A 19,056-nucleotide genomic window follows, 5' to 3' on the forward strand; every position below is an offset into this window, starting at 1 on the left:
ATTTTGTTGTTTTCCTCTATTTCTTTGCATTGATCGCTGAAGAAGGCTTTCTTATCTCTTCTTGCTACTCTTTGGAACTCTGCATTCAGATACTTATATCTTTCCTTTTCTCCTTTGCTTTTTGCTTCTCTTCTTTTCACAGCTATTTGTAAGGCCTCCCCAGACAGTCATTATGCTTTTTTGCATTTCTTTTCCATGGGGATGGTCTTGATCCCTGTCTCCTGTACAATGTCACGAACCTCATTCCATAGTTGATCAGGCACTCTATCTATCAGATCTAAGCCCTTAAATCTATTTCTCACTTCCACTGTATAATCATAAGGGATTTGATTTAGGTCATACCTGAATGGTCTGGTGGTTTTCCCTACTTTCTTCAATTTAAATCTGAATTTGGCAATAAGGAGTTCATGATCTGAGCCACAGTCAGCTTCTGGTCTTTTTTTTTTGCTGATTGTATAGAGCTTCTCCATCTTTGGCTGCAAAGAGTATAATCAATCTGATTTCGGTGTTGACCATCTATAGAGTGATGTCCACATGTAGAGTCTTCTCTTGTGATGTTGGAAGAGGGTGTTTGCTATGACCAGTGCATTCTCTTGACAAAACTCTATTAGCATTTGCCCTTCTTCATTCCGTATTCCAAGACCAAATTTGCCAGGTGTATCTTGACTTCCTACTTTTGCATTCCAGTCCCCTATAATGAAAAGGACATCTTCTTTAGGTGTTAGTTCTAAAAGGTCTTGTAGGTCTTCATAGAACTGTTCAACTCAGCTTCTTCAGTGTTACTAGTTGGGGCATAGGCTTGGATCACCGTGATATTGAATGGTTTTCCTTGGAAACGAACAGAGATCATTCTGTCATTTTTGAGATTGCATCCAAGTACTGCATTTCAGACTCACTTTGTTGACCATGATGGCTACTCCATTTCTTCTAAGGGATTCCTGCCCATTGTAGTAGATATAATAGTCATCTGAGTTAAATTCACCCATTCCAGTCCATTTTAGTTCGCTGATTCCTAGAATGTAGATGTTCACTCTTGCTATCTCCTGTTTGATCACTTCCAATTTGCCTTGATTCGTGGACCTAATATTCCAGGTTCCTATGCAATATTTCTCTTTACAGCATTGGACCCTGTTTCTATCACCAGTCACATCCACAATGGGTATTCTTTTTGCTTTGGCTCCATCCCTTCATTCTTTCTGGAGTTATTTCTCCACTGACCTCCTCTAGCATGTTGGCCACCTACTGACCTGGGGAGTTTGTCTTTCAGTATCCTATCATTTTGCCTTTTCATACTGCTCATGGGGTTCTCAAGGAAAGAATACTGAAGTGGTTTGCCATTTCCTTCTCCAGTGGACCACATTTTGTCAGACCTCTCCACCGTGAACCATCCATCTTGGGTGGCCCCACATGGCATGGCTTAGTCTCAGTGAGTTAGACAAGGCTGTGGTCCATGTGATCAGATTGGCTACTTTTCTGTGATTATGGTTTCAGTGTGTCTGCCCTCTGATGCCCTCTCACAACACCTACTCTCTCACTTGGGTTTCTCTTACCTTGGACGTGGGGTTTCTCTTCACAGCTGCTCCAGCGAAGCACAGCCACTGCTCCTTACCTTGGACGAGGTCACACCTCCGGACCTTGAATGTGGAGTAGCAACTGCTTCTGCCTTGCGAAAGACAGCTTTTTCTATGACACAGCTTCCAGCAAACCAGAGGTCCTGCAGTGGGGTGATGGCATATCTAGGGGACCAGAGGCTGCTTCTCCGGACTTGAGATCAGAGCACCAGAAGGGCAAGAGGAGAAAGAGGAGGAGGGAATAGGGATTTTAAATACTCTTTGTATATTACAGATATGAATTTTCTGTATATTATGTAAGTAGCAATCATTTTCTTCTAGATTATGGCTTCTTAACTTTACTTTGCCATTGAATATATTTGTAATTTTTACTTCAGTTCAGTTCAGTCGCTCAGTCATGTCCGACCCTTTGCAACCCCATGAACCATAGCACACCAGGCCTCCCTGTCCATCACCATCTCCCGGAGTCCACTCAGACTCACGTCTATCGAGTTGGTGATGCCATGCAGCCATCTCATCTGCTGTCGTCCCCTTCTCCTCCTGCCCCCAATCCCTCCCAGCATCAGAGTCTTTTCCAATGAGTCAACTCTTCACATGAGGTGGCCAAAGTACTGGAGTTTCAGCTTTCGCATCAGTCCTTCCAAAGAAATCCCAGGGCTGATCTCCTTCAGAATGGACTGGTTGGATCTCCTTGCAGTCCAAGGGACTCTCAAGAGTCTTCTCCAACACCACAGTTCAAAAGCATCAATTCTTCGGCGCTCAGCCTTCTTCACAGTCCAACTCTCAGATCCATACATGAACACTGGAAAAACCATAGCCTTGACTAGATGGACCTTTGTTGGCAAAGTAATGTCTCTGCTTTTGAATATGCTATCTAGGTTGGTCATAACTTTTCTTCCAAGGAGTAAGTGTCTTAATTTCATGGCTGCAGTCACCATTGGCAATGATTTTGGAGCCCAAAAAATAAAGTCAGCCACTGTTTCCACTGTTTCCCCATCTATTTCCCATGAAGTGATGGGACCAAGTGCCATGATCTTCGTTTTCTGAATGTTGAGTTTTAAGCCAACTTTTTCACTCTCCTCCTTCACTTTCATCAAGAGTCTTTTTAGTTCCTCTTCACTTTCTGCCATAAGGGTGGTGTCATCTGCATATCTGAGGTTACTGATAAATTTCCTGGAAATCTTGATTCCAGCTTGTGTTTCTTCCAGCCCAGCATTTCTCATGATGTACTCTGCATATAAGTTAAATAAGCAGGGTGACAATATACAGCCTTGATGTACTCCTTTTCCTATTTGGAACCAGTCACATCTATTAGTCTTTTCATTTCCGGCTTTCAATATGCTTAGTTAGGAAGACTTTCCACATTGCAAGATTATAAAAATGTTCTCCCATACTTTCTTCTAGCAGTTATACAGTGTTTATAAAGGTTATTTCTTTTCCACTTAGAATCCAGGTATATGCTGTGAGATGGTATGCCAACTTCGTCTTTGTCTCAAATTGTCTATGATCTCCCTATGATTACACCTATTGGCAGTTCCAATACAAACATAACTATGGGGCTAGATATTTTTTAACATGCCATTAATCTATTTGTTTATTCCTGTGCCTATTTTAATTATTTTTGTTGAAGTATAATTGATCTATAACCCTATGTTAATTCTATGTACATGCTATGCATGCATGCTAAGTCACTTCAGTCGTGTCCGACTCTGTGTGATCCCACGGCACACAACATGGTAATTCAGTATTTCTGTGCATTACCAGATGATCACCATTGCCTGTTTTAACTTCTGATTGGGCTATAGTTCCAAGTAACTTTACACTTTCAACACACGCTGTGATATATGTTGCCATTTTTCTCGCCAGATGAACTTAAAGTCAGTTTGTCAATTTATTGGAATTTAAATTGGTATTGCACTAGTTTAATTTTAGAAGAATTAATCTTTATAATAAGACCTCCATTTACCAAGGCTTTTAGATCCTTCAGTAGAATTTCATATTTTCTTCATATGGATTTTGGATATTTCACGTTGTTTATTGTTATTTAAAAATTTTTGTTTATATTTTTAGATACTCATTTGTTTCTTTCTTCCTAAGTATGAAACATTTTTATAACTGTCTTTGTAGTATTCTTTATTAGCTCTAAGTTTTATATAGTTGATTTACTTATTTTTACTGAGAATGAATTATTGCAGTATTTCACTATTTAGTATAATGTTTGCTGAATGTCTCTGATAGATACTCTATTAATTTAAGAATTACTGTTCTAAGAGTTTTTTCCTTTTTTTAAACCAATAGTGTGTGTTGAATTTATGTTTACTGGGACGTTCATATTTTTTCTTATTTAAATCAATAAAATGAATTAAACTAATAGAATCCCTGATGCTGAATAACCTTGTAGTCTTGTAATAAACCCATGTTTATTGTATATTAATCTTTTGATATTTTGCTTCAAATTCATATCTATCTATGCATATCTATGCATATCATATCTATCTTTGCTTCAGTTCATACCTATACTTGTGATATTGGTCTATAGTTTTCTGTTTTGTGATAGATATATTTGGCTTTGTATAAGACATATGCTAAATCTGTCAAAATTTCACATGTTTTCTGTTATTACTCTATGCTTCAAAATCTATAATAATATATATTTCTTAAATGAGTCTGTAAAACTCATTTAAGAAAACTTAAACTTTATAACAGGTGGCACAGTGGTAAAGAACCCACCTGCCAATGCAGGAGATACAAGAGACACAGGTTTGATCCCTGGGTTGGGAAGATCCCCTGCAGGAGGAAATGGCAACCCACTCCAGTATTCTTGCCTAGGAAATTCCATGAATACAGGAGCCTGGTGGGCTACAGTCCATGGTGTCACAGAGTCGGACACGAATGAGGATGCACAGACACATTCAAAGTTTATAAAACTTGCCTAATAAAGCCACTTGGATGTGTGTTATTTGGGAAGAATACAATCATTTTTTTCAATACAGTTTACAGTCATTGGTATATTCAAATTTTTAACTTACACTTGAAGCAGATTTAAAAATTCACAGTTTCCAAGGTAATTGACTACTGCATTTTTCAATTTATTGATAAAACATTCTCTTTAAAAGTCTCTTGCTCTGTGGTTATATTCATTTCTCCCCTTGTTTTTAAAACAGTTTTCTTCATCTTGTCAAGATTGCCAGAGATATACTAATTTACCATCTCTTCAATCAGCTCTTACATGTATTTATCTACAATTTTTTGTTTTATTAATTTACTTTTATGTTTAATTCCTTCCTTAGTCTATGTTGCTCTTTTCCTAGCCTCTTTGGTGAAATGATTATCACTTAGAAAAATGCTGAAAATAAACAGCTTCCTCAGAACAGAATCTTGACCATATCACATAGTTTTTGATGATTTGCTTTTTTATGATTTGCTTACATTGACATTCATTTATTAATATAGTTTAACTTTTTAAAATTAGAGTAAGAGCTGTATGCCATAGATAGCTAAGACAGTTAAATAAGCAAGAATGATGAAATAATTTTTAATTAACCACCCAGATATAATCAGTTAGCCTTTTATAGTCAGTCTGATGATTACAATACAAAAATTAACACAAATGAAATCAGCCTATACAGAGTTTTATAACCTGACAGTTTTTTTACTTTATTATATTTTACAAATATCTGCTTCAGTTCAGTTCAGTCACTCAGTCGTGTCCAACTCTTTGCAACCCCATGAATTGCAGCACGCCAGGCCTCCCTGTCCATCACAAACTCCCGGAGTTCACTCAAACTCACATCCATCGAGTCGGTGATGCCATCCAGCTATTTCATCCTCTGTCATCCCCTTTTCCTCCTGACCCCAATCCCTCCCAGCATCAGAGTCTTTTCCAATGAGTCAACTCTTCACATGAGGTGGCCAAAGTACTGGAGTTTCAGCTTTAGCATCATTCCTTCCAAAGAAATCCCAGGGCTGATCTCCTTGAGAATGGACTGGTTGGATCTCCTTGCAGTCCAAGGGACTCTCAAGAGTCTTCTCCTTGTCTTGTTCCTGACTTTAGAGGAAATGCTTTCAATTTTTCACCATTGAGGATAATGTTTGCTGTGGGTTTGTAATATATAGCTTTTATTATGTTGAGGTATGTTCCTTCTATTCCTGCTTTCTGGAGAGTTCTTATCATAAATGGATGTTGAATTTTGTCAAAGGCTTTCTCTGCATCTCTTGAGATTATCGTATGGTTTTTATTTTTCAATTTGTTAATGTGGTGTATTACATTGATTGATTTGCGGATATTGAAGAATCCTTGCATCCCTAGGATAAAGCCCACTTGGTCATGGTGTATGATCTTTTTAATGTGTTGTTGGATTCTGATTGCTAGAATTTTGTTAAGGATTTTTGCATCTATGTTCATCAGTGATATTGGCCTGTAGTTTTCTTTTTTTGTGGCAACTTTGTCAGGTTTTGGTATTAGGGTGATGGTGGCCTCATAGAATGAGTTTGGAAGTTTACCTTCCTCTGCAATTTTCTGGAAGAGTTTGAGCAGGATAGGTGTTAGCTCTTCTCTAAATTTTTGGTAGAATTCAGCTGTGAAGCCGTCTGGACCTGGGCTTTTGTTTGCTGGAAGATTTTTGATTACAGTTTCAATTTCCATGCTTGTGATGGGTCTGTTAAGATTTTCTATTTCTTCCTGGTCCAGTTTTGGAAAGTTGTACTTTTCTAAGAATTTGTCCATTTCTTCCAAGTTGTCCATTTTATTGGCATATAATTGTTGGTAGTAGTCTCTTATGATCCTTTGTATTTCTGTGTTGTCTGTTGTGATCTCTCCATTTTCATTTCTAATTTTATTGATTTGATTTTTCTCCCTTTGTTTCTTGATGAGTCTGGCTAATGGTTTGTCAATTTTATTTATCCTTTCAAAGAACCAGCTTTTGGCTTTGTTGATTATTGCTATGGTCTCTTTTGTTTCTTTTGCATTTATTTCTGCCCTAATTTTTAAGATTTCTTTCCTTCTACTAACCCTGGGGTTCTTCATTTCTTCCTTTTCTAGTTGCTTTAGGTGTAGGGTTAGGTTATTTATTTGACTTTTTTCTTGTTTCTTGAGGTATGTCTGTATTGCTATGAACTTTCCCCTTAGGACTGCTTTTAAAGTGTCCCACAGGTTTTGGGTTGTTGTGTTTTCATTTTCATTAGTTTCTATGCAAATTTTGATTTCTTTTTTGATTTCTTCTGTGATTTGTTAGTTATTCAGCAGCGTGTTGTTCAGCCTCCATATGTTGGAATTTTTAATAGTTTTTCTCCTGTAATTGAGATCTAATCTTACTGCATTGTGGTCAGAAAAGATGCTTGGAATGATTTCTATTTTTTTGAATTTTCCAAGGCTAGATTTATGGCCCAGGATGTGATCTATCCTGGAGAAGGTTCCATGTGTGCTTGAGAAAAAGGTGAAATTCATTGATTTGGGATGAAATGTCCTATAGATATCAATTAGGTCTAACTGGTCTATTGTATTGTTTAACGTTTGTGTTTCCTTGTTAATTTTCTGTTTAGTTGATCTATCCATAGGTGTGAGTGGGGTATTAAAGTCTCCCACTATTATTGTGTTATTGTTAATTTCTCCTTTCATACTTGTTAGCATTTGTCTTACATATTGCGGCGCTCCTGTGTTGGGTGCATATATATTTATAATTGTTATATCTTCTTCTTGGATTGATCCTTTGATCATTATGTAGTGACCATCTTTGTCTCTTTTCACAGCCTTTGTTTTAAAGTCTATTTTATCTGATACGAGTATTGTGACTCCTGCTTTCTTTTGGTCCCTATTTGCATGGAAAATCTTTTTCCAGCCCTTCACTTTCATTCTGTATGTGTCCCTTGTTTTGAGGTGGGTCTCTTGTAGACAACATATGTAGGGGTCTTGTTTTTGTATCCATTCAGCCAGTCTTTGTCTTTTGGTTGGGGCATTCAACCCATTTACGTTTAAGGTAATTACTGATAAGTATGATCCCATTGCCATTTACTTTATTGTTTTGGGTTCGAGTTTATACACCGTTTTTGTGTTTCCTGTCTAGAGAATATCCTTTAGTATTTGTTGGAGAGCTGGTTTGGTGGTGCTGAATTCTCTCAGCTTTTGCTTGTCTGAGAAGCTTTTGATTTCTCCTTCATATTTGAATGAGATCCTTGGTGGGTACAATAATCTGGGCTGTAGATTATTTTCTTTCATCACTTTAAGTATGTCTTGCCATTCCCTCCTGGCTTGAAGAGTTTCTATTGAAAGATCAGCTGTTATCCTTATGGGAATTCCCTTGTGTGTTATTTGTTGTTTTTCCCTTGCTGCTTTTAATATTTGTTCTTTGTATTTGATCTTTGTTAATTTGATTAATATGTGTCTTGGGGTGTTTTGCCTTGGGTTTATCCTGTTTGGGACTCTCTGGGTTTCTTGGACTTGGGTGATTATTTCCTTCCCCATTTTAGGGAAGTTTTCAACTATTATCTCTTCAAGTATTTTCTCATGGTCTTTCTTTTTGTCTTCTTCTTCTGGGACCCCTATGATTCGAATGTTGTAGTGTTTAATATTGTCCTGGAGGTCTCTGAGATTGTCCTCATTTCTTTTGTTTTTCTTTTATCTTCTCTGATTCATTTATTTCTACCATTCTATCTTCTAATTCACTAATCCTATCTTCTGCCTCTGTTATTCTACTATTTGTTGCCTCCAGAGTGTTTTTAATTTCATTTATTGCATTATTCATTATATATTGAACTCTCTTTTATTTCTTCTAGGTCCTTGTAAAACCTTTCTTGCATCTTCTCAATCTTTGTCTCCAAGCTATTTATCTGTGATTCCATTTTGATTTCAAGATTTTGGATCAATTTCACTATCAGTATTTGGAATTCTTTATCATGTAGATTCCCTATCTCTTCCTCTTTTGTTTCATTTGGTGGGCATTTATCCTGTTCCTTTATCTGCTGGGTATTCCTCTGTCTCTTCATCTTGTTTAAATTGCTGAGTTTGGGGTGTCCTTTCTGTATTCTGGCAGTTTGTGGAGTTCTCTTTATTGTGGCGTTTCCTCACTCTGTGTGGGTTTGTACAGGAGGCTTGTCAAGGTTTCTTGGTTAGGGAAGCTTGTGTCAGTGTTCTGTTGGGTGGAGCTGTATTTCTTCTCTCTGGAGTGCAATGAAATGTCCAGTAATGAGATATAGGATGTCTATGGTTTTGGGGTGACTTTGGGCTGCCTGTATCTTGGAGCTCAGAGCTGTGTTCCTTGCTGCTGGAGAATTTGCTTGGTATGTCTTGCCCTGAAACTTGTTTCACCCAAAGAGGTTTACAGCATTATATGGAGAAGAGAAGAGTGAGGAGGGAGTTAGAGGTGACCCGAATGAGATGAGGTGGAATCAATAGAGGAGAGAGTGGGCTATTCTGTAATCTCTTCCTTATGTGCATTCCACAACTGGCCCGCTCAGAGTTGTTCACAGAGTTATACAGAGAAGAGAAGAAGGAGGAAGGTGGCAGAGGTGGCCAGGAGGATAAATGGGGGGACTGAAAAGGAGGGAGACAGATCCAGCCAGTAATCAGTTCCCTAAGTGTTCTCCACTGTCTGGAACACACAGAAATTCACAGAGTTGGGTAGAGTAGAGAGGGGTTAGGGAGGAGACACAGGCGACCTGGTGGAGAAAAAGGAGAGTCCAAAGGGAGAGAGCACAGTTAAGCCAGTAATCCCACTCCCTAGTGAAAAATGGGTACTGAAGATTGGGTTCTTAAAGGTACAAAATTGGTAACAAACACATAAAAGCAAAAATTAAAAATCTAGAGTAGAGTTTGGAATTTTAAAAATACGATGTTAAAGAAAAGAAGAAGGAAAAGAAAGAGAGAAAAAACAAACAAAAACAAACAAGGTTGCGAAAATTATAAAGAAAATATAGGTACAAAATTGATAACTAATACCAAAAAGCAAAAGTTAAAAATCTAGAGTAGAGTTTGGAATTTCAAAAATACAATGTTAAAAAAAGAAGAAGAAAAAGAAAGAGAGAGGAAAAAAAAAAAAAAAACAAGAACAAACAAAGTCGCATAAATTACAAAAAAAAAAAAAAAAAAAATACAGGTACAAAATTGATAACAAATACCAAAAAGCATAAATTAAAAATCTAGAGTAGAGTTTTGAATTTCAGATATACAATGTTATTTAAAAGAAGAAGAGAAACAGAGAAAAAGAAAAATAAAAAATAAAAAAGGTCACAGAAATTATTAAAAAAAAAAAAACTATAGGTACAAAATTGATAACAAATACCAAAAAGCTAAAATTAAAAATCTAGAGTAGAGTTTGGAATTTCAAAAATACAATGTTAAAGAAAAGAAGGGGAAAAAAAAAGGTCCAAAAAAAAAAAAAATATATATATATATATATGAAGTTTGCTTTAAAAAAAAATAGGGCCTTCTTTTTTTTTTTTTTTTTTTTTGCAAAGTAATCAGTTATAAAAGTGGAAATTAAAGGAATAATAGAGGACTTAAAAATTTTTTTAATTAAAAAAATAATTAAAAAAAAAGAAAGAATGATCGTACAAATAGTAAAACTATATCTAGGACTTTCTCCGGTTTTGTTGTGAGTATTGTGGGTTCAGTTCATTTTTGGCTAGTTCCTTGGTCTGACTTATATTTATCAAGATCTATAGGCCCCTTCCTATGTAGTTGGTAGTAACCACAGGGTTTTAATCTATTGCCTGTAGCTTCCAGGGCGTTTCCCTCTGTTATAGCTTCTTCTGTTTGCTGGTCTCTTCGGTGTCTGGTTTCCGCCCTGACACAAAGGGGACGGTGGAGGACACTTTTTTTTTTTTTTTTTTAGGCTCACTTGTTCAGTCGCGCTGAGGGGAGGGAGGGAGGGATGCTGCAAACAAATAACACTGGCGTGTGTTCGCAGTGCCTCAGCCACACTGGGTCTGCGCCCGCTCATGGCACGTGTAGCCTCTCTGCCCACGCTGCTCAGGCTCTAGGTTGCTCCGCCGGGAACCATCCGTGGCCGGCCCTGGGCTGCCTGTACTTCCCAGGTCCAAGCTGCTCAGGTTCAGGCACTCGGGTAGTCCTCAGAGGCGCAGACTCTCGGTTGGGCCTGCGTTTTGTGCCCTTCCCAGGTCCGAGCAGCTCAGGTGATGAGGTGTTTGGCACGCGCGATTGCTGCGACTTATCGCCTCCCCGACGCTCGGTTATCTAGGTGTGCACCGGCACACCTTCTCAGGCAGATGTTGACCGTCCAGATCCCCAAGAAGTTTTAGTTAGCAAAGAAGCCTGCTTACAGTTTTATAGATAATGTCTATCTGGGGCTGCGATTGTCCCCTTCCGGCTCTGGCTGCCTATCACCGGAGGGGGAAGGTCTGCAGCCGGCTATCTCTGTTCAGTCCTTTGTTCCGTGCGCGGGCCTGGCTGTGTCTTAGGTTGGGGCTGGCTTTTCACGTGGTAGATACCCCACAGTCTGGTTTGCTAGCCCAAATTATCTCGCTCAGATAGCGCTCAGGGTATTCAGGCCAGATTCTTACTCTAAGCGATGCAGCCCGCGCCGCGCCTCCCTGCCCAGCCCCTGCTTGCTAATGGCAGATGCAGGCGTCTGCGCTGCTTCTCCGCTGGGGGAGTTACCATAGGGCTCGCAATGTGCGGGTTTTAATTGTTTATTTATTTTTCCTCCCTGTTATGTTGCCCTCTGTGCTTCCAAGGCTCGGCACAGATTCAGCAGTGAGAAGGTTTCCTGGTGTTTGGAAACTTCTCTCTTTTTAAGACTCCCTTCCTGGGACGGAACTCCGTCCCTCCCTCTTTTGTCCCTTTTTTTGTCTTTTATATTTTTTCCTACCTCCTTTTGAAGACTTGGGTTGCTCTTCTGGGTGCCTGATGTCCTCTGCCGGCATTCAGAAGTTGTTTTGTGGAATTTACTCAGCATTTAAATGTTCTTTTGATGAATTTGTGGGGGAGAAAGTGTTCTCCTCGTCCTACTCCTCTGCCATCTTAGCTCCTCCTCCACCACCTCTTCTTAATATCTTCTGCTTCTGTTAGGTCCATACCATTTCTGTCCTTTATCGAGCCCAACTTTGCATGAAATGTTCCCTTGGTATCTCTAATTTTCTTGAAGAGATCCCTGCTGCTGCTGCTAAGTCGCTTCAGTCGTGTCCGACTCTGTGTGACCCCATAGACAGGAGCCCACCAGGCTCTGCCATGTCTGGGATTCTCCAGGCCAGAACACTGGAGTGGGTTGCCATGTCCTTCTCCAATGCATGAAAGTGAAAAGTGAAAGTGAAGTCGCTCAGTCGTTCCAACTCTTCGCGACCCCATGGACTGCAGCCTACTAGGCTCGTCCGTCCATGGGATTTTCCAAGCAAGAGTACTGGAGTGAAGAGATCTCTAGTCTTTCCCATTCTGTTGTTTTCCTCTATTTCTTTGCACTGATCCTTGAGGAAGGCTTTCTTATCTCTTCGTGGTATTCTTTGGAACTCTGCATTCAGATGCTTATATCTTTCCTTTTCTCCTTTGCTTTTTGCTTCTCTTCTTTTCACAACTATTCGTAAGGCCTCCCCAGACAGCCATTTTGCTTTTTTGCATTTCTTTTCCATGGGGATGGTCTTGATCCCTGTCTCCTGTACAGTGTCAAGAACCTCAGTCCATAGTTCATCAGGTACTATATCTATCAGATCTAGGCCCTTAAATCTATTTCTCACTTTCACTGTATAATCATAAGGGATTTGATTTCGGTTATACCTGAATGGTCTAGTGGTTTTCCCTACTTTGTTCAATTTAAGTCTGAATTTGGCAATAAGGAGTTCATGACCTGAGCCACAGTCAGCTCCTGGTCTTGTTTTTGCTGACTGTATAGAGCTTCTCCCTCTTTGGCTGCAATGTGCTCTGTAAGACATCACACATACACACACACACTAGCACACACACACTGAGGACCCTGAAGATTTTTCCTACTGATACATGAAGGCCAGTAAATGAAACAACTAGATTATTAAGAAGAGGAAGTAAGAAAGCAGGAAGAGAGAAGTCAAGATAATATAGTACATTTAAAACTGCACTTCTCTTCCGCTCAGTTTCTAGAAAGGAGAACAACCATTCAGAGAGCCACAGACCATGATGGCTAAAAAGTCAGCCACATCAGCAGATAAGGAACAAATAAGGAATGCTTATTAAGTGTCTTCTGTATGCCAGGCACATTGTAAGATGCTCTCATATCCATGATCTGATTTATTTAATCCTGTGTTTAAAAAAACAAAGGAAAGAAAAACATGTAAGTACCTATGTTCCTATTCTTTTCTTAAAATAGGAAATAGTGTCTCAGAAGAATGAAAATCGTGGTGCAGAACTGAAATTTAAACGCAAACTTGTCTTTCTCTAAAAATGTGCAGGCTGCTCTAAAAGGAGGATTTTGTCAGTATTTACCAGTAAAATTAATATAACTACTATGAACAAGTTTTTATTATTTTATGTTAAGCTTTGCCTGAGCTCAAACTGACCATGCCCAACTTAATGCATAATTCATTACTAATGCCTGAAAAAAATAGAAGGCATTCTGGTTAATTTGATTTTTTTGTTTATATATATTGTTTTTAAAAATAAGATGCCAAGTATTAGGACTTTGTGAGATGCTGTTGTGGCTACACTCTGGAATTTTATGTATGCATATTCTGCATTAATTTTGTTACCATTCATGATTCATGGCCAAATAAAGAGCTATCACATTAATTCACTTCCAAAATGAGCTTAAGACTAATTGTAAACACTTTTCCAAAGAGATGTTTAGAGTTAATTTAAATTATTTTGTCAAGCAATACAGAGTAATTTTTACTGAATCTCATTAGGCAAATATGTAAACTTTGGTCATAAATCCTTCACAAACCATTTCAGTACAATTTGAAACTCCTGTGTAAGATTCCCAGGGGATACTAGAAGGCTGAAATTCATGATAAAATCATTTGTACAACTTGCATGTTGCCTAAGAGTTATGTCCAACCTGGTGTGTTAGTAGCTCAGTCATGTCAGACTCTTTGTGACCCCATGGACTATAGCCCACCAGGCTCCTCTGTCCGTGAGACTTTCCAGGCAACAATCCTAGAGTGGGTTGTCATTTCCTTCTCCAGTGGATCTTCCCAATCCAGGGGTCGACCCATGTCTCCCCCATTGCAGGCAGATTCTTTACCATCTGAGCCACAAGACCTACATCATGCAACAACAAGACTTTGGGGGAAGACTGGATTTGGTTTGAAGAGGTCCAGCAGCAAGCGAAGCTCCCGTCAATCTGACGTGCACGTGGCACACTGCTAGTACAGGACCCCCTGAATCCTCAGTCACAAAGAACCGCTTAACACTATTCCTATCCATTCTCTTCAGAAAAAAGGCAAAACACAAAACAAATAAGATAGAAATAAATGAACAAAACTACTCCATTTGCTAACTCTAAATCGTCTAGCCCAATGCCTGCAATTATACGTTTGCAACAGATATCAAGTATTTGTCGGCCTCTTGGTTAAAGTTGAGGATAATTACTTCATTTAGTTTTTCACCAAGAAATCTTCTAACTTGAGTTCTGTCTTTGTCCTTCACCTGCTTTTTGTTCCTCTCTGCCTCTCACTCACAGCTACCATTTCAGCTTTTGCTGAGCCATTCTTTCTTCGTCCTGTAAGTGTGCTTTTCCATCATGCACGTCTCTTACCTTTGTCTCATGCTTTGTTCAGTTTACTGTTTTGAGAGACTTTAAAAGCAAACAAACAAAAAACGTATTTTCCCACTTTCTCTGTTTCCCTGGTAGCCACCAGGGCACTAAGATCTTCCCATATTGTTATAACTTCAGGCGAATCTAGATACAAATATCACCTAAATTCCCCTCATATTCTCATATTTTTCCTTCAACAACTAGGTTCTCTATGTGAGCCCAATTTTTATGTTCAACTTTTATGCATGCTTTTCTTTACAGATTAGGGTTCTAATTCAGAAGCAGCATACAAGGAGAAACAAGAGCGTCGTACAGTGTATTTCTGACAGCTCTAGATCTGGAAAAGTCACGATCTTCCCCTCTTACCTGCTTCTTTCTTCCAGCTTCTTTCTTATCTCTGCTCCCTGCTGCCTTCCCTGAGTTGGACCCAGTGGCATTCGAGGCCATCAAGGTCAAAGGTCAGGGACAGCAGCTCTGATCTTGTCCAATAGTGAACTCTGGAAATTTCTATCAATCAGTTTCAGCCAAGTGATGAGGTGATTGCTCATTCCAATCCACCTGTGACTTTCAGGCAGGCAGAAACCTTGATCCCCCAATAACTTCCAGGTTCACTTTATGTTTTTCAAATAGGCACTAACATTGCAAATATAAAACCAGAAATGCCTGAGAATAAAATTAAATCCAAACATACGCTCTTATTTTTCAATCACTTTGCACTCAAACTTTTTTTAATATAAATTTATTTATTTTAATTGGAGGCTAATTACTTTACAATATTGTATTGGTTTTGCCATACATCAACATGAATCCGCCACGGGTGTACATGTGTTCCCCATCCTGAACCCCCCCTCCCACCTCCCTCCCCATACCATCCCTCTGGGTCATCCCAGTGCACCACCCCCAAGCATCCTGTATCCTGCATTGAACCTGGACTGGCGATTCGTTTCTTACATGATATTGTACATGTTTTAATGCCATTCTCCCAAATCATCCCACCCTCTCCCTCTCCCACAGAGTCCAAAAGACTGTTCTATATATCTGTGTCTCTTTTGCTGTCTCGCATACAGGATTATTGTTACCATCTTTCTAATTTTATAAAACTGTATTCTCCCAGATATGATGACTCATTCATAAATGCAGAGAAACCTGCAAATCAATTCCTACATAAAGCAAATTCATTCTAGGATAGAACTTTCAGGAAGTGACTGGAACAAGCATAATAATAAGTATTAGGAAATTAGATGCAGACTCATTTTACTTCCGATCAGTGCAAGTCACTACAGTTTATAAAATGTCCATGCAAAGTCCTTCTTTTGTTCCACAGGCATTTACTAAGCACTAAGCATAAAGTCAGGCTAAACCTTCTGGACAAAGATGAATACAACATACTCCTTATGTTCAGGACGTTCACAATTTAGTTAAGTAAGCAAATAATTATAGTACTATCTCCAACAACCGAAGCAGGTACCAGCTTTCATGAGAGAATTAAGAATGTGGAATCTAACATTATCAATAGAGAGGATCAAAGAAATCACCACAGGGCAGACAATATTTCAGTAGTCTGGAAGGATGAACAGGGCAGATGCAGTCAGGTGAAATGCAAGAAGGGAATGGTAGGAAAGAGAAGGGAAGAGAAAGAAAGAGCATTTGAAACAGAGAGCTCAGAAGTATCAATATAAGAAAACAAGGGAATTCCCAGCAGCAGGGTCTCTGAGTGACACTGGAAGGGGAATCTGGGAGCTGGTCCTGAATATATGATGTATCATCCTAAGGACTTGGGACTTTATCCTCCCAGAAAGTGGTTTTGCAACTCTACCCCTTGCAATTAGAGATTAATTATAATCACAATTAAATAATAAAATAGCAAACACTTTCTGGGCAGTTTTTAAATGTCAGTAGCCATTTTAAATATGAATACATTTAAAATACTTAATCCTTAAAAACAACCCTATGAAGTAGGAACTAATACTATCCTAAATTTTAAATGTTAGGAAACTGAGACTCAGTTTCCACTGAATGGAAGAATAAAAGAGGGCAGCATATTTATGCAGCAGGTTTGGTGGTGAGCATACGCTTGAACAAAGTCTTCCTTTGCTAAGAAAAAACAGGATGAGGGGGCTTGAGGGCAGATTAATTAAAGTTGGTGGAGCTGGAACAGACCTCTGGTTTTCATACTATTAGCCCCTCCTTCACCTCATTTTCATAATGAATAAGGAAGGAGGATAAGGAAGTGCTGTCATGTTGAGAAAGACCTTTCAGCAATTTCTTTGCTGTTCCCATCCTCTGCTTCTCCCTTCCAACATGAGTAATTAGCAGCAACAGAAAGGCAGGTGGGAGTACCTAGTGTGCTGACCTAATTCAACACTTCATAGATGTTTTCTCATTTCATCTCCACAACAGCAATGTCACAACCTGCCTTTTATCCTGATTCACAAATAAGCAAACTGATGCTGTGGGGAGGGGAATCCATGATTCTTTCCCTTATTCTTTCCTAATATTTCCCATATAATCTCTCTCTCTATCCAGCTTCCATTTCTTTGCCCCTTTCTTCTCTGTTCTCATCTAGGTAACCAACTGTCCCACGAACCTCTGGAATTTCTTACTGTACAATCTCTGAGAAGTTGGGGTGATTGCCTCTTCTTTTTTTTTCCTTTTCTATTTTTACTTATCTGTGCCCAACACGAATCCAGCACTTACTGCATTCCAGGAACTCTTCCGAAGCCCTCCCAAAATCTTTACTCATGTAATACTCACCCAGTGATCCCCAGAGAAAGACCATTGCTCCCTGAGTGGAAGATTCTGAGTGACCAAGAAGTTAAGGAAATTTTCCAGGGCACAGAGTAAGAGGCAGAATGGAATCCAGGAGCTCTAGCTTCAGGATCTGTATCCCTATTCAGGCTTCATCTTAGTTGCTTTCTTGGCACACCTGACCAGGCACTTGATCTCAAAATCCTTTTTGTTTCTTCCTTGGCTTCCAATTCTTCTCTCTCACCTGGTTCACCTTCTACCTGTCTGACTATTTCATCTCATTTACCTTTGCTGATTCCTCTTTGATCCCTGGCTTCCAAAAGTTGGAGTACCCCAGAGATTAGTCTTTTGACCTGTTTTCTAACACCCGGTCCCTACTGATCTCATACAATTTCACAGCTTAAGCATCATCTCTAGGCAGATTGTAGCCAAATTGGTATCGTCTGTCTATAAATCTCCTATAACATTCTGACTTATATATCTAACTGTGCACTGAACCTCTTCACATGGCTACCTAATGGGCATCTTGAAATCAATGTTGCCTTCAACTGAGTTCCTGCTCTTTTTTCACAAACTCCTTATTTCTCATCTCAGTAAAATGGCAACTCCATTTCTCTAGCTGCCCAGGCCAAAGAACAGTATCATCTTCAATCTCTCGTTTTTCTCTCTCCCAGTGCATACAACTCATCTGTAAGATATATTCCACAATTTGATCACTTTCACCACACCCACTAGCACCATCCTACCACAAGCCACTATTCTCTCTTACCTGGATGTCATAGTGTTTCTAACTGGTCTCCTTGCTTCTCCTCTCAACCTTTCCAACCAGAGCAAGGGAAGCAAGGCCCTGTCTTAAATGCAAAATGTAAGAGGCATCATAAAACTCAGTAGTTAAGACAAATGATAAACTAATGGAATATTTTTAAGAAAATCAAAATCATTGAAAAGAATTCATGGTGAACAAAATGGCAGATTTTAAATGAAAACAGAACCAGATTGTTTACCTTGCCTCCCTTGCCTCACCCTCACCTAGGCCTGTCTGACTCCCTTCAATGTATTTTCTTACCTTTTTTTTTTTATATAATTGGAGTATAATTGCTTTACAATGCTGAGCTAGTTTCTGCTATACAACAAAGTGAATAAGCTATATGAATACATATATCCTTTTCCTGTTGAGCCTCTTTGACAAAGGATTAATCTGCAAAATGTAGAAGCAGTTCATGCAGCTCACTATATACAAAACACCCAATCAAAAACTGGACAGAAGACTTAAATAGACACTTCTCCAAAGAAGATATACAGACGGCAACATTTGATGCTCAACATTGAAAAGATGCTCAACATTGCTCATTATTAGAGAAATGCAAATCAATGTGTTCTTGATGGTTAGAACTATTCCATTAAACATGAGTCACATCTTCACATCTCGAGACAAGAGCCAAGTTCCTTCCTATGAACTGCAAGATCCTTCACAACCTGGCCCGCCATCTTCTCTCTGATACCAGATCCCATTTCTCTACTAATTCACTCAGCTGCACCCTCTCCACCTAGGCCTCCACTGTTTCATCAACAAGCTCACACCTCAGGGCCCTCATACCTGCCAAGCCCTCTTCTTGGAATGCTCTCTCCCAAATACCTCCCTCACTTCAGCCAGGTCCCTTCCCAGATTCACTATGTCAGGATAACACCATCTAAAATTCCATGCCCTTCCCAACACATATACTTCACATGCCTTTTCCATTCTTTTTTTCTTCTCTGAAATGAACATAATAAGCACAGTGCATATTTTGCCTATTTGTCTTGCCTACTATTGTCTATCACACCCACTATAGAACTTCATGAGATTTGGGGCAGAGAGGGATTTGTTTTGCTCTCTGCTTTATCCCTAGTATCTCAAAAATTCTTGGATGACAGTAGGTACAGAGGAGCCTGATGGGTTATAGCCCATAGGGTCGCAAAGTGTCTGACATGACAGAACCGATTTGGTATGCATGCATGCACCCAGTATACAACTTTTGAATGAATAAGTGATACGTGTTTATGAGTGCTTTTTGTTTAGCTCT

At 39.1% G+C, this 19,056-nt stretch overlaps 1 protein-coding gene across 7 annotated transcripts in view; it reads left to right on the plus strand.

The window, feature by feature from the left end:
* Positions 1-19,056, plus strand: part of A1CF (APOBEC1 complementation factor) — a 102,765-nt gene that overhangs the window by 18,141 nt on the left and 65,568 nt on the right. Inside the window, exon 2 of one of the 7 annotated variants that reach the window (XM_070780424.1) lies at positions 1,577-1,867. The exons of the other annotated variants lie outside the window; for them this stretch is intronic. The gene's annotated coding sequence lies outside the window, so the exon portion shown is untranslated. The remainder of the gene's footprint in view (positions 1-1,576; positions 1,868-19,056) is intronic. 7 annotated transcript variants of the gene reach the window in all.

Source organism: Bos indicus, chromosome 26, assembly GCF_029378745.1.
Source record: "Bos indicus isolate NIAB-ARS_2022 breed Sahiwal x Tharparkar chromosome 26, NIAB-ARS_B.indTharparkar_mat_pri_1.0, whole genome shotgun sequence".
In the NCBI taxonomy this organism is placed as follows: domain Eukaryota; kingdom Metazoa; phylum Chordata; class Mammalia; order Artiodactyla; family Bovidae; genus Bos; species Bos indicus.